Source organism: Ambystoma mexicanum, chromosome 1p (assembly GCF_040938575.1).
Source record: "Ambystoma mexicanum isolate Mex_15411 chromosome 1p, UKY_AmexF1_1, whole genome shotgun sequence".
In the NCBI taxonomy this organism is placed as follows: Eukaryota; Metazoa; Chordata; class Amphibia; order Caudata; family Ambystomatidae; genus Ambystoma; species Ambystoma mexicanum.
The window spans coordinates 634,465,100-634,477,904 of NC_090921.1; positions in this window are offsets into that span (position 1 = coordinate 634,465,100).

Sequence of the window (12,805 nt, forward strand, 5' to 3'; positions counted from 1 at the left end):
AGAAGTGGAATGAAACATATGGGTGTTGTAGTTGTATAGAAGAAGCTGTGAACCTCAAACTTGTTGAAAGCTGACTTGAAGTTAACCTCATCACAAAGTACTTGAGGTAATGGTAGGAGTTATTTTGTCCTGGCAGGTGAGTATACCAGGATAGGGCCTATTAGTAGTAGTCCTGGCGGGTTAGTGAACCTGGAAAAAGACCTTGATGTACTAACTTGTGATGAAAGGCCACTTAACGTTGTTTGATGAACAGTGTTAAAAACCATCCTGATGAAAACATTGTTGTGTTTTGTTATTAATCAGTTGTCTTTTCTGAAGAAAAGAAGTCCTATTTGAATGTTCATTGGAAATATGAAACAAGGACTTTTTCATTTGATAAGCTGAAGCTTGTGGAAGATTACTTTTGCCAAGTGATGAACTTTGTTTAACCCGGAGATAATTCAAGGGTCCAGTGAAATAGAACTTCGATGTTGAAAGGAACTTTGAGATTATTCTTTAAGTGGAATTTGACGATTGAAACATTTTACTTGTTGGAAATTGTATTTGGAAATCCTGCATTGAACTTGGGGAAGGGGATCCGACCCTGTTTATAAGGATCTTTGGTTTCATTTGAATATAAATGTTATAAATATATTGTTGAATTTGAAAAGCCATCCAAATTCCTGTATGATTTCATTGTATGTATAAGTGTGAGGGATAAATACATTTCTATGTTGGAGTGTTTTCCTTTAGTCTTATTTTTGTAGGCAGGGAAATCCTAGTTAGGTTAGGGGAAGTGAGGTGTTTATCTCACCCATATACTTTCATTAAATGGCTACTTCTGAAAAACCTATACCAAGTTGCCCACCTCGCATTTTTGACCCCTCACAATGCCTCAACAAAAGTCAGAACCATTGGCTTTGTAACACCTGTTTTTGTAACGCATTGGTCCTGGATTCATTTGTCCTATCACACTTTTTAATATTCAGGGGACAATGTGGTCTCACATCTTTTTATTGCAGGTTTTCTGTAGGTGCTGAACAATTCCGCCCATGAGTACACCCTACTTCAGAATAGAAGTTGTGATACCTTTTATATGAATACCTGAAACAAATGACATTGAGATGGACTTCCATTAGTTTTAGAAGTTATGTTAATTGGTATTTTTATAGCACCAATGGTATCACCTTGAAGCACTGTGAGGTTGAACGCCCTTTAGAAGACCGTAGGCAGCGGACTGAGAAATTATAAATGCAGTAGTAAAATATGTGTGTGTTAGATTATACCCCTTGTTTAATATGCAATACACATATAGTAGCAACCACACCAGTGTCTAACATGCAGATAATAGAAATAATGAGACTGACCTGGTCTTCGGATTCAGCATGTAGATATGAGATGCTCACCTAATGCACTCTTCCTATGCCTGACCAACTGGCACCGAAAGAGTGCGCTAGGGAAACCCTAGTGGGGAAAAAAAACTTGAAAATAGAGAGAGGGAGAGTCAGTAAGAGTGCAAGATAAAATCGTCCCTTTCTGCCGGATATGATGCGTACCTTTCTTAGATGCGGAAACAACCGCTGGTAAGATGACAGGAGGCAGGACTTTGGGTGCCGGAAAGAAGGTAAGCTCCTTGAAAGAGACGTATATATGTTTAAGTGAAAACAGTGAAAGAGCAGGAATGTTCGTAGGTATGTGTGTAAATCCCACCTACCCGCGATGGCCAGTCCAGAAGAATGAAGCACAAGTGGAGGTGTCCTCTAAGTGACCGCAATGAATGCTGGGTGATGTAGTCTTGCGTGAGGCAGTCACACTCACATTCTGCAATAGAACGTCACAACATTACCTCGAGCAAGGGATGAGGAGAGCTGGAATTATTTAGACGGGAATTGGGCACCTACGTTATTGTGAGGAGAAACGGCAGACCGTTTGAAAGCCGAATCCGTAGCGTAGTAAAAAGACGTGCCGCGGGAGATCAGAGATTCCCTGGAGATGGAGGAGAAAAGTGAAGGAATGTCTGTAGAGACGGAAGAGAAAGTATCAGAACACATAGAATAAGTAATCACTGGTAAAACGATAACTCAGGTGGCATAAACACATGAAGCAGTAGCAATTCACTGCTGTGTCAGTTCCTGGGTCAGAAGTACTGCATCCAGGTGTAGAGGAGGAGTCTCAACAGTCACCTCCTGTAGAACTGGACTGATACCGGGAGATGAGGGCGCAATCATGGGGGAAGATGTACGAAGGGACGAGAGATGGCGCCAACGGTGCCACAAGGACCAGCTCCTTAGTCCCTTCGTAACAGTGTGTGCATTTACAGCCAATTTCGAAGGCAGCTAGGAGGGGAGTGGCTAGGTCCCTACAAGCAGCCCATAATTATCAGAAGGGGGGGTGGGTGCTAGAAAATTATCAAAGGATCCGGAAGAGTCAAAGCATCATGAGAGATAAGTTATGTGAACAGCTGGACTGAATTTCGCGGGGGACTTGGCTGTATTCTACTGGAGGTGCTGCTCGGACTGAAGCTGATGTATGTTTAGGGTGGGTGTAGTCATGTAGTATGTATCTCAGATGTGAGTGGCTTTGCAGAGCAGACCCCCGGAGAAACACAGCTGTAATCCCTGGGATGCAGTCTCGGAAACTTCATCATCTGATGGTGGTGTGAGAAACCTGAAGGTGTCTCCCTGACTAGTCCCCGGGAGTCTGTCATCCAGGTGGCAGGACAAGGCGATCGCTAAAGATCCAGTTCCTGGGGGTGGACCAGTGAGGGAGGATCACTTGGATGGGGTGGGGTGGTCCTCGGGGAGTGGAAGTGGCATACCGAAGGTTGAGTTGCGAGGTCACCCATCTTCTGACAACTTTCCCCCAACCTACCATGTAGGATACACCAAAACTTCCCCCCTCTCTTACTGACGTGAACACTTTTGCATATTACGAAGGACGACGGATTAACACTCGAGCCATTTACCTGACATGTCTCAAAACCAGGGTCAGGCAATTGACCAGAACCACACACACCTGACAGCCCTTTCCCTTCCTCACAGGGATAAAAGGTGGAGCACATGAGCGCAATATGAGCAAAGCAGACCGCACGACGAGAGAGCTAACTCAGCACTGCAGTTGAAGAGGAGGAGAAAGACGGCGCATACCGAGAGGGTGACCAGGAGAGAAGCGACCTTGCCCTTTCCGACCAAGGCCTATGAAACCTCTGCAGAAGGAATTGTAAGACCACTTACAATAGCCAGCGTGTGTTGCAGATGTCAACGGTACACAAGACCCTCCTCCACTGATAACCAAGCCAGGGAGAGACGCTTGTCTTCGTGGTACCAACCTTGACTCCAAAGAGAAAGAAAGCCAAGCGGTTCATTACAGCTGGTGAGTCGAGGGGAGAGTCGATAAGAAACTGAACTGTGTTGAACGAAATGTAGCAAACAGCTAATCGAACTGTGAAAGGTTAAAAGTACTATTGATGTAAGAGGGAGGAAAACCAGCAACAGAGGAGTCCAGCGCGACGTGGGTGCTCACTCAGGAAACTCTGGATGAATACCCGATTGTTGATGGTACCATAACCAATAGGCCTTGGGAAGGCGAGAAGGGGGCCAAAGTGGTCATAGAGGGGTTTTGTAAAATCCTCTATACAGTCGAAAGTCTTTGACTGACAGATGATTGTGAAACTAAGGGAAGTGAATTCTGCATCGTAAGAGTTGAAGGAAAAAGGCGCGATTGACAAGATTGGCAAGCGTGAGCCAAAACGAGGGATGCAGAAGAAGAGGGGGTGAAGTCCAAAGTCCCGAAATACAGTGTTTTGACAAGAGTGATCCTGGCCGAGGGATGTCCACAGTGATCTGTACAAAGACATTAAGATTTGTGAATGTCACAAAGAAGATTGTGTGGAAAGCCATACTGGGCCCGGAGGAAGGAAGCTAACCATTGAGAAGGGTCCAAGCCTGGAAGAGGGCGACTGAGGGGCGGAAAGGACATCACTGAATGTATATGTGAAAAGGAACTCTTGGAATACATCAGGCCCACGGCAGCAAGAGACTTTTAGTATAGGCCCTTTTATTTGACAACAACACCACTAGGACTGCCTTATTATTGTTTGATGGTCGAAGCTTGCTCCCATTTTAGATTTAGATTTAGATTAGGCGTTTTTCCAACCTACCTATACTTTTATTTATTTATTTATATTTATTTATTTATTTCTACCGCGCTGGAGCACACAGGCATTGGGGAACCACACGTACACGCATGAGCTTTAAGCACACAAGCCACGGGACAACACAGATCTACAGTTTCCAGGCGGGATTCGGATTATATTCATGGGATTTATCTGAACATGGCCCTGACAGAGACATAAAGTATGCAGACATGACGATGTCAGTTACACGTCTTTATTTCATCACTACAAATGGCAAACTGCCCAAGCCCCAAACAACCTGATCCCTCTGTACCCGCCCCCTTCCCTAGCACAACATCCCTTTCCTTGTCCTGTGGCCCGAGTTTAGAGCCACCCACATAATGATGTGGCTACAAGAGTCACGTTACAACGTGACATCTCCCCTCTTTTTACAGTACAGCTTGACCCATGCCTTTACCCCATTTCCTCAATCAATCTGAGGGGCTTTATGTGGCTGTGTTGAGGTCTTCTGTGGTGCAGAGGTTCTTGGGCGGGTGAATGTTTTCTTCCAAGCAGTTCTTCCTCATCAGAGCGTTCACTATCTCCTTGGTACGACTCATCTGAAAATGACCCATCAACATCGTCACTTGAAAACTCCCATCTTTCAGGTACGCGACCTGGAAGTCACTTGAAACAAGAAGAGTTTCTTTTGACCTCTTGTTGGCAATCTCCACTGCCAGTCACCATGTTGCCTTTTTTTGCAGTCACTATCAGTATTTCTGGGGAAAATGTCGAGTCTTCCTACCGTGCCTTTGGCTGGCACATCACTACCTGATCTCCTAAATCTACCTCACACTCTTGTGCTCTCCTTCGTGTGTCAGCCCATTCCTTCATCTTCTCTTTTTGTTCTAGATCTCGATCCTTGACTTGTTGTTCAAGGGTTGTGATGGGTTGTTGACTTTGACTCTCTAGTAGTCGTGTTCTGATGACTCGTCGAAACATGAGGTCAGACTCACTCCGGTGGTGCTATGAGAGGTGTGACGATAATCAAGTAGCAACTGATACAGTGCTTGCTCAAAGGGGTTGTTGATCAGATTGGCTATCTGTAAGGATTTCTTGACGCTGGCCATGAATCGTTCAACGATCCCATTAGCCTGAGGCCATCGCGGCTTTATCTTGCGGTGTTGGAACCCCATGTATTTGGCATAGTTCTCAAAATCATGACTTGTGAATGGGGGTCGATTCTCTGATTTCAGGACCTTTGGCATGCCATAAATAAATAGCATTCGGTCTATTGCTGCAATGATGCACATTGCTGACCTGGAATCAATGATCTGAGTGTCTGGAAATCTGTAATGTTCATCAATAAGTACTATTACGTATTTTCCATTTTGCAGTGGTCTAAAGAAATCGAGGGCTACCTCGCCAGACACCGCCGGGAAGTGTTGACATTTGTAAAGGATTTGGGTGCGGCCGGGGAGCCACTAGTGCGCATAGCTCACATCTACCCACAAAGTCTTCCACCAGAGCATCTAACTTCGGAAACTAGACCTTCTTGCGCAGAAGACGTTTCGTGGACGCTAATCCTCACCGACCCTCATGTGCTAGCTCAACCACACGTTCACGTAGCGAGGAAGGTATGACAACTTTTGATCCTTTCATCACAATGTGCTTCTCATTTACTGTCAGCTCATCCTTTACAAGTTCCAACACCCTGATGTCATCTTTCAAAGTCTCTTCTTCTTGTTTGGCTTGTTGTTTAGCATGTGACATTCTGTCAGTCCGTATGTAGTGAGTTATTATAGCAAGGGCTTTATCATTTTCTGATTCTTTACTTATTGTGGCCCACTCCACCGGCACAGATTGAAGATGATGTATGATGTAGTTGATGTAGTTATCTGCGATGGATGGACCGGCGCAGGCTGGGCCTGCTGGGTGTCTTGAAAGGTAGTCCACCAGGTTATTTTCCTTTCCTGGGTGGTGTAAGATGTTAAATTTGTAATCTTGAAGGTGTAGTGCCCATCTTGCTATTCCTGGGGGCATTCTTGCCTTGGGGTCACCGAAGATTGTAAGAAGTGCCTGGTGATCAGTGATGATGGTGAATGCTTTGCCATATAAAAAGAGATGAAAATATTCACAGGCGCACACCACTGTTAAGCTTTCATTTTCTTCCTGATAATAGGCTTCTTCTGTTGTTGTAAGGCTCCTACTTGCATATGCCACTACAAATTTTTCACTCGGTTCTGCATTGTGTTAATATGGCGCTGAGTCCCACTGGGCTGGCATCAACTATTACTTTGGTTTCTTTATCTGCGTCAAAGTATGCCACGTTGTCTGCTTTGGTGATGTTGTCGCAGATGGTTTCAAAAGCAGCTTGACAATCTGGAGACCACTTAAATGATTGATTTTTAGACAGAGTGGATTACTTACTGTTGCATAATCTTGTAGCTATCGGGAGCAATAGCTAGCCAGCCCGAGAAAAGATTGTAGCTCTGATATGTTTTGCGGTGGTTGCAGTGGTTGGGCTAAGTTGAGGGCCACCACTTTTTCGGGTTTCGGTCTCATTCCTTTTTCTGAAAATATGTGGCCAAAGAACCTGAGAGAGTCTTTTTTGCGGAACTCATACTTTGCTCGATTGAACGTAAAACCTGCTGTTTCAAGCACTGTACAGACTTTGTGGAGAGCTGCATCATGTTCTTCCTTGGATTTTCCATAGGCCTTCATCTGAGTAATTCAGACAGTTTGGGACATGATGGATGACCTTATGGATTTCTTCCTGGAAGATCTCTGCAGCCGACTGGTGTGTTTTGTATTGGAATAAGCCCAAGTGAGTTACGAAGTTGGTAATGTACCTGGACTCTGGGGCAATTTCAATTTGATAATATCCTTTTGTGAGATCCAGTTTAAAAAAGTATTTGGCTCCATGAAAAAGGTGAATCATATCTGTTATTCTCGGTGCTTGGTGTCTTTCTCTTTCTATGGCCTCATTTGCTCTCCTCATATCCACACATAACCTGATGGACCCATCTGGTGACTTCTTCGGTACAGGTACTATAGGAGACACCCAAGGAGTAGGCCCTGTTGCTGGCTCTATGACATGTTGTTTTAATATGTGTTAATTTCATCCTCAACTTGGTGTTGTATATTAATAGGTATGCCCCAGTAATGTTGGGCACCAGGTTTTATTTCTGGATTGATATGAAATTGGACCTTCCGGTTTTTTAACTTCCCTAGTCCTTTGAATATTTTTGGAAAAGTTGCCTCGATGTCCTCTGGCCGAGAAAAATACTTGTGAGCCATCAATTGGTACTTGATGTGGACCAGTTCCAGGCCCACTGCAGTCTTAAAGCTGAGAATGCATCCACTATTTGCTTCAGTCTTGAGAACATGTACCTGAACTTTTGAGACGTGGGATTTGTGTGCACACATAACTGTGATTACCCCTTTTCAGGGCAGGGCCGTGGTGGAGCCACACAGGTAGATGTCTACCATGGCTTTCTTGAGATTTGGCGCATTTGGTAGAGAGTCATAGGCTTCCTCACTAATTATGTTGATGGTGGTGCCAGTGTCAATGAAAAAAACCCATGGGTGTGTTTGAAGGGGCCCCTGAGGGACCCTCGTTTGTGGAAACAAGGCACAAGCACCACACCCGAACTGATACGCCAGACACGAGGTTGTATTCCCAAAATCTAGGGTTTATTGCAAAGCGAATAGTCTCAGTTGGCCAACTGGTCCACACCCCGCGACGTGTGTCTACCAGACCTCGGGGGATGCAAGAGCAAAAGAAATTCATACAACAGTTACATATATACAAAACAAGCATCTAGTAATCAGTAGTGTCACAACCTATACCACCCCTACTGCATTTCCTTTGAACTAGGCACGATGATTGACAATGGTGACAAGTATGACACCTTCAAACATTCATTTAGTAACAGTTTGCAATTTTGTAAGCTCACAGACATAAGTCTTTGTTTTAAAGACACATTCCAGGCCTTGCTATCTCCTCGTTTCTATTTGTGTACTGGGGGTCAACTTGCTCTCCAGGGCTCTACCGGGCTCAGGAAAGGGGGGCCGCAAAGAAGAGCATAATTCAAGTCATTTAATGTTCGCTCTAGCATTTCCACTGTGCTTACCAAGACTACCTGGCACCTGCTGTACTGATTAGAATGCCTTGCTGCTCACTCTCCAAGGATATGCGAGGGGGGGGACCGGGCATTTCTGTCTGGGTTACTGCGTTATGTTTCAACATGCCACTCACGGCCTTGCATTGCGCACCAGTGAAGCAGAATAATATTACAGCAAAGCTGTTTTACATGAGGCAAAAAGGCAACGTTAGAGAAAACAAGAAGAAAACAAAATGGCGATTTCAGTCACCTTAAAATCGCCGCACCATGGTTAAGCTTTTGCTACCTTTCTATTACTAAATACATGAGGCGGTTGGTCTTCGGCCAACAAAGTATAGTACCTTACGATCGAGAGGGTGTCTATTCTTTCTGAACTGACAAAACCCTCCTTCTGGCCGTATGCCAAACGCCTCATCCATACATTGCGTCCTCCTCCAACCGAGTATCTGAATCAGATTCTGAATCTTGCATATTACTGGTCTCATCTTCATTATCATCAATATCAATTGACATGAATTATTTTACTGTTCTTGATTTATCATTACCATGAGTATTTGATTTAATAGTGCTCTCTTTTCTATCATATGTACACACTCCTCACTTATTTCAGTGCGTATTACAGGTAGGCAGTGTATGCAGCAACAACATGTCATGAATATTCCTAGTACTGCTACTAGGATCGCAAATAGTTTTCATCCCCACAAATATAATAACTCCCAGAACCAGGAGCCTATATCCCAACCTCGTTCTTGGGTATGGAGTTCAGAGCTCAAGACATGTAGCTTTCTTATTGCTTCAAAAATCGTGGAAGAGGAGTCGTTTACAAATACATAGCACGCTGATCCCACGATTTTGCAAACACCGCCACGATCAACCAGGATTACATCAAGTGCCATTCTATTTTGCAGTGTCATTAACCTAATCCCTTTCTCCTCTACTGTCATGTTGCATAATATATCTGTTGTTCCATGTATTGTTTTTATTAAGATTCTGGATAGTTGTCATGTATTATAGGAGTTTATTGCTTGGGCCAAAAATGGTATAAATGATTTTGCTACGTCCTCTACTATTAATCAGTCTTCATTACTCTTTCGTGGTCTAGATCTATATAGTTTGGCTATGTCTGTTGTTTTTAAAAGAAACACTCCTGGGAACAAAAGTCCCAAATAACAAGTACCTCCCCAGTTTCTAGACAACCAGGATACGCTTTTTCCCCACATATAAAATATACAGGGTCACCTACATACACTGGTTCTACTTCCCTATTAAGAATTGCTGTATTCATACATCTAGTGAATGTCCCTACTGAATAGGAGCCCTTCTTCTTTAAGCAAAAAGGAACAGAACGTGGGCTGTAGTTTACCGTATAGGAGGGAGGCACTGCATCTTTATTTCCTTCTGATCTCATACGAAATATGATTACAGATGATTTTTCCAGCACAAACAATCTATCGTGTGGCATTGGTTTGGGCGTAGCTTTTGGCATTATCATTCGTGCTCTATGAAATATGGAGCAACCTATAGGTCTCATAATTATCTCCTCAAATTAATTCATGTTTGTGCTATCTAATTGACCCGTTTCACTTTTATTCCATTTCCAATAATATAATGTACTCAGGGATGCACTGCAAGCAGAACTTAATGTTAGTGGCTGCATGTACCAACCTATTCCTTTGCCACCATGTTGTGGCAAATGAGCACACACCCAACAGTTATTCTTTTTCAAAATTGAATGTGTCATATTCATTATTTGCAGTAATGTGTTGTTTCCATAACCTTCCCTATGTTTTTCTTCCATTGGGGACAGAGTGTAAGTAATTACATGAACAGAGCTTTCAGTGGTGGAGATGTTTCTCATAGGCAAGAAAATTTCTAATGGGTGCATTTCTTCCAAATACCATAATACCAATACTGTCATTATTGGGGCCAATATACTCAGTATACACATTATTATCGTTAAGCTCAGCATACAGTTTTTTCGACCATTTCCTTTCTGTGACCTTCTATGCGCTATGTTTAATTCATTATCAGCAGTGGTGCAGGAGGGGGCAAAAGCTGGTTCCGGCATTTTTCTCTCACGGTCCTTCTTCTTCTGCAGTGTTTGTCGTGGTATGTCTCTCATTGTTGTACTCGTTGGAATGTCAATAAGTTCGATACATGTCAACAGTCTGTTCTGCCAGCTCTTAGCAGCCTGGATTGCTACACGCTGGGCAAGATCTCTGTGCGTCTGCACATTGCTCAAAGAACTCCAGAGCAGTTATCAATTGCCTTCGTACCATGTGCGCCCCGTTCGTTCGCACGCGTTCAGGACACATGGATTTTATGTTAGCACTGAGGAGCCTCGTTTATTTGAATGTCCGATTTGCACAACCCTCACGCCGCTCTCCTCTAGGCCTCCGGTTCCTACTTCATCCGAGAATAGGAAACAGAGGCAACAAAAAGATCAGCAGAAATGCAGGTTTGATCACTCCTTCTTCCTAGGCCGTAAATTGTATCGCCTTGCTCCTGGATTCGTGTGATTAATGAATAGTGCGGATGCACTTTCAGACTCCAGCTCGGAGTCAGCCTGTGGCGCAATAGCAGATGATGGTGGGCGCCACAGTGATGATGAAGCTTTCATTTCAGGATGCAGCGCAATGAAAGAGGGTGGCCGCCAAAGTGATACACGTTCTACGTCTGCCAGCAGTGATGCAGATTCTGCTGAACAACGTTGGGGCACTCCTTGCCCTTCCTCTTTTACAGCAATCTTTTCAGGCTTTGTTTCAGGATCAGGCAGATTTTGTGGCAAAGAACTGGCAATCGTTTCTTTCGTTTCTAGGACCGCTGTCTCTTTCTAGTCGTTTCGATCAATCAGTTTTTCAGACGGTGATGGGACCTTCTTGGCGTGTGTTGCATGTATCCACGCCTTCCTCCCATCCACCCGAATTGCCGTCTGCGTAGTTAGGAGGATCAGATAGGGTCCACGCCATCTGGGTGCTAAGGATGTCTTTCGCTCAAAATTCTTGATTAGCACCCAGTTTCTTGGCTCCAGTGCGTGTCCCGGGCCAGTGTATCTTATTGGCAATGCCTCCTGCACCTGCTGATGAATCAAATGCAATTTTTCAATTAAAAGATTACAATAAATGCTGAGCACAGGGTATTCGAGTTACCTCAGCCTTTTTGGCTGAGGTGCACACCAAACATTCGCCGGTCTCCCCATAACAATTTTGTACGGGGAGAACCCAGTTCTTGCCTGCACAGATGTGCGCATGCACAGTAACGCTAGCGGTAATGCATCTACCCAGCTTAACTTGTTTCTTGCACATATCTTGCTTATCTTAGATTTCAAGATACTGTTGTGGCGTTCAATAAGACCGGCAGACGTGAGGTGTGTAGGACAATGGAATCGCTTATCAATCTGGGGACCTGCACAAATCTGTAATATTACTGCGCCCACAAAATGTGGACCGTTGTCTGACCATATGACATTGGGCAAACCAAAACGGGAGAAGTATTCCTTTAACATTACTTTCGTCGTGCTCATGGCAGTGCAGTCTTTCAATGGATATGCTTCCACCCATTTGCTAAATGCACATATGACCACCAGAACATACTTCAAGTTTTGGCATCTCTCCATCTCTATGAAATCAAAATGGATTACCTCAAAAGGCATAGAGGGAGGGCCAAAACTGCCTGTTGGAGTCAACGTTCCCTTCCCCACATTGTGTTGTAGACACATGATACAATTCTGGACCAACCTCTCGGCATTTTTCTTTATGTGCACATTCTCCCATACTGTGGCTAAATGTTGGACTATCGTTTTGGCGCAAATATGAGTAGGGCTGTGGGCCATCATGACCATTGCAGTTACATAGGAATTGGGCAGCATCCAGTTCCTAATCTTCTTGTCTACCCAGCAACCCTCCAGATCTAATTCAGCAGAGCCCTCAGCCCACCCTTTTATTTCATCTGCAGTGGCTTCTGCCTGCATCTCTTTGACAGTGGCAATTCCATTCTCTATCATGCAGGGCACTTCCTCCGACTGTACTGTAAACATTTTGGTATTCAGGTCAGTTGCAGTTTGTTTCGCAATTCTGTCTGCAAATACGTTTCCCTCTCCCACTTTGCATGTTACTTTCTTATGCGCCTCGCATTTTACTGTTGCCAGATGCTTTGGACACGTAAGTGCAGACAACAATCGTACAATCAAAGGGCCATGTTGTATTCTAGCCCCATGTGATGTTAGGAAACCTCTCTCAGCCCACTGTCGGTCAAAGTTATGACCACGCCAAAGGCGTATTGGCTGTCAGTATAGATGTTTACACTCAGATTTTCAGAAATCTCACAAGCTCTGGTCAAGGCTATTATCTCCGCCGCTTGTGCAGAGTTGTAGGGGATTCTTTTACTCTCCACAATACTTTTTAACGTGGTGATAGTGTAAGTAGCAGTTGATGTGCCATCCGGCCTATTTAAAACAGGAGCCGTCACAAAAAAACTCTCCATCTGGCTCTTTTTGTGGGGTATCTGTTAAATCAATTCTCCCCTTCGTTTCTTCCTCAGTAACCATTAAGCAATCATGGGGAGGTGATTCATTCCCATCAAGTTT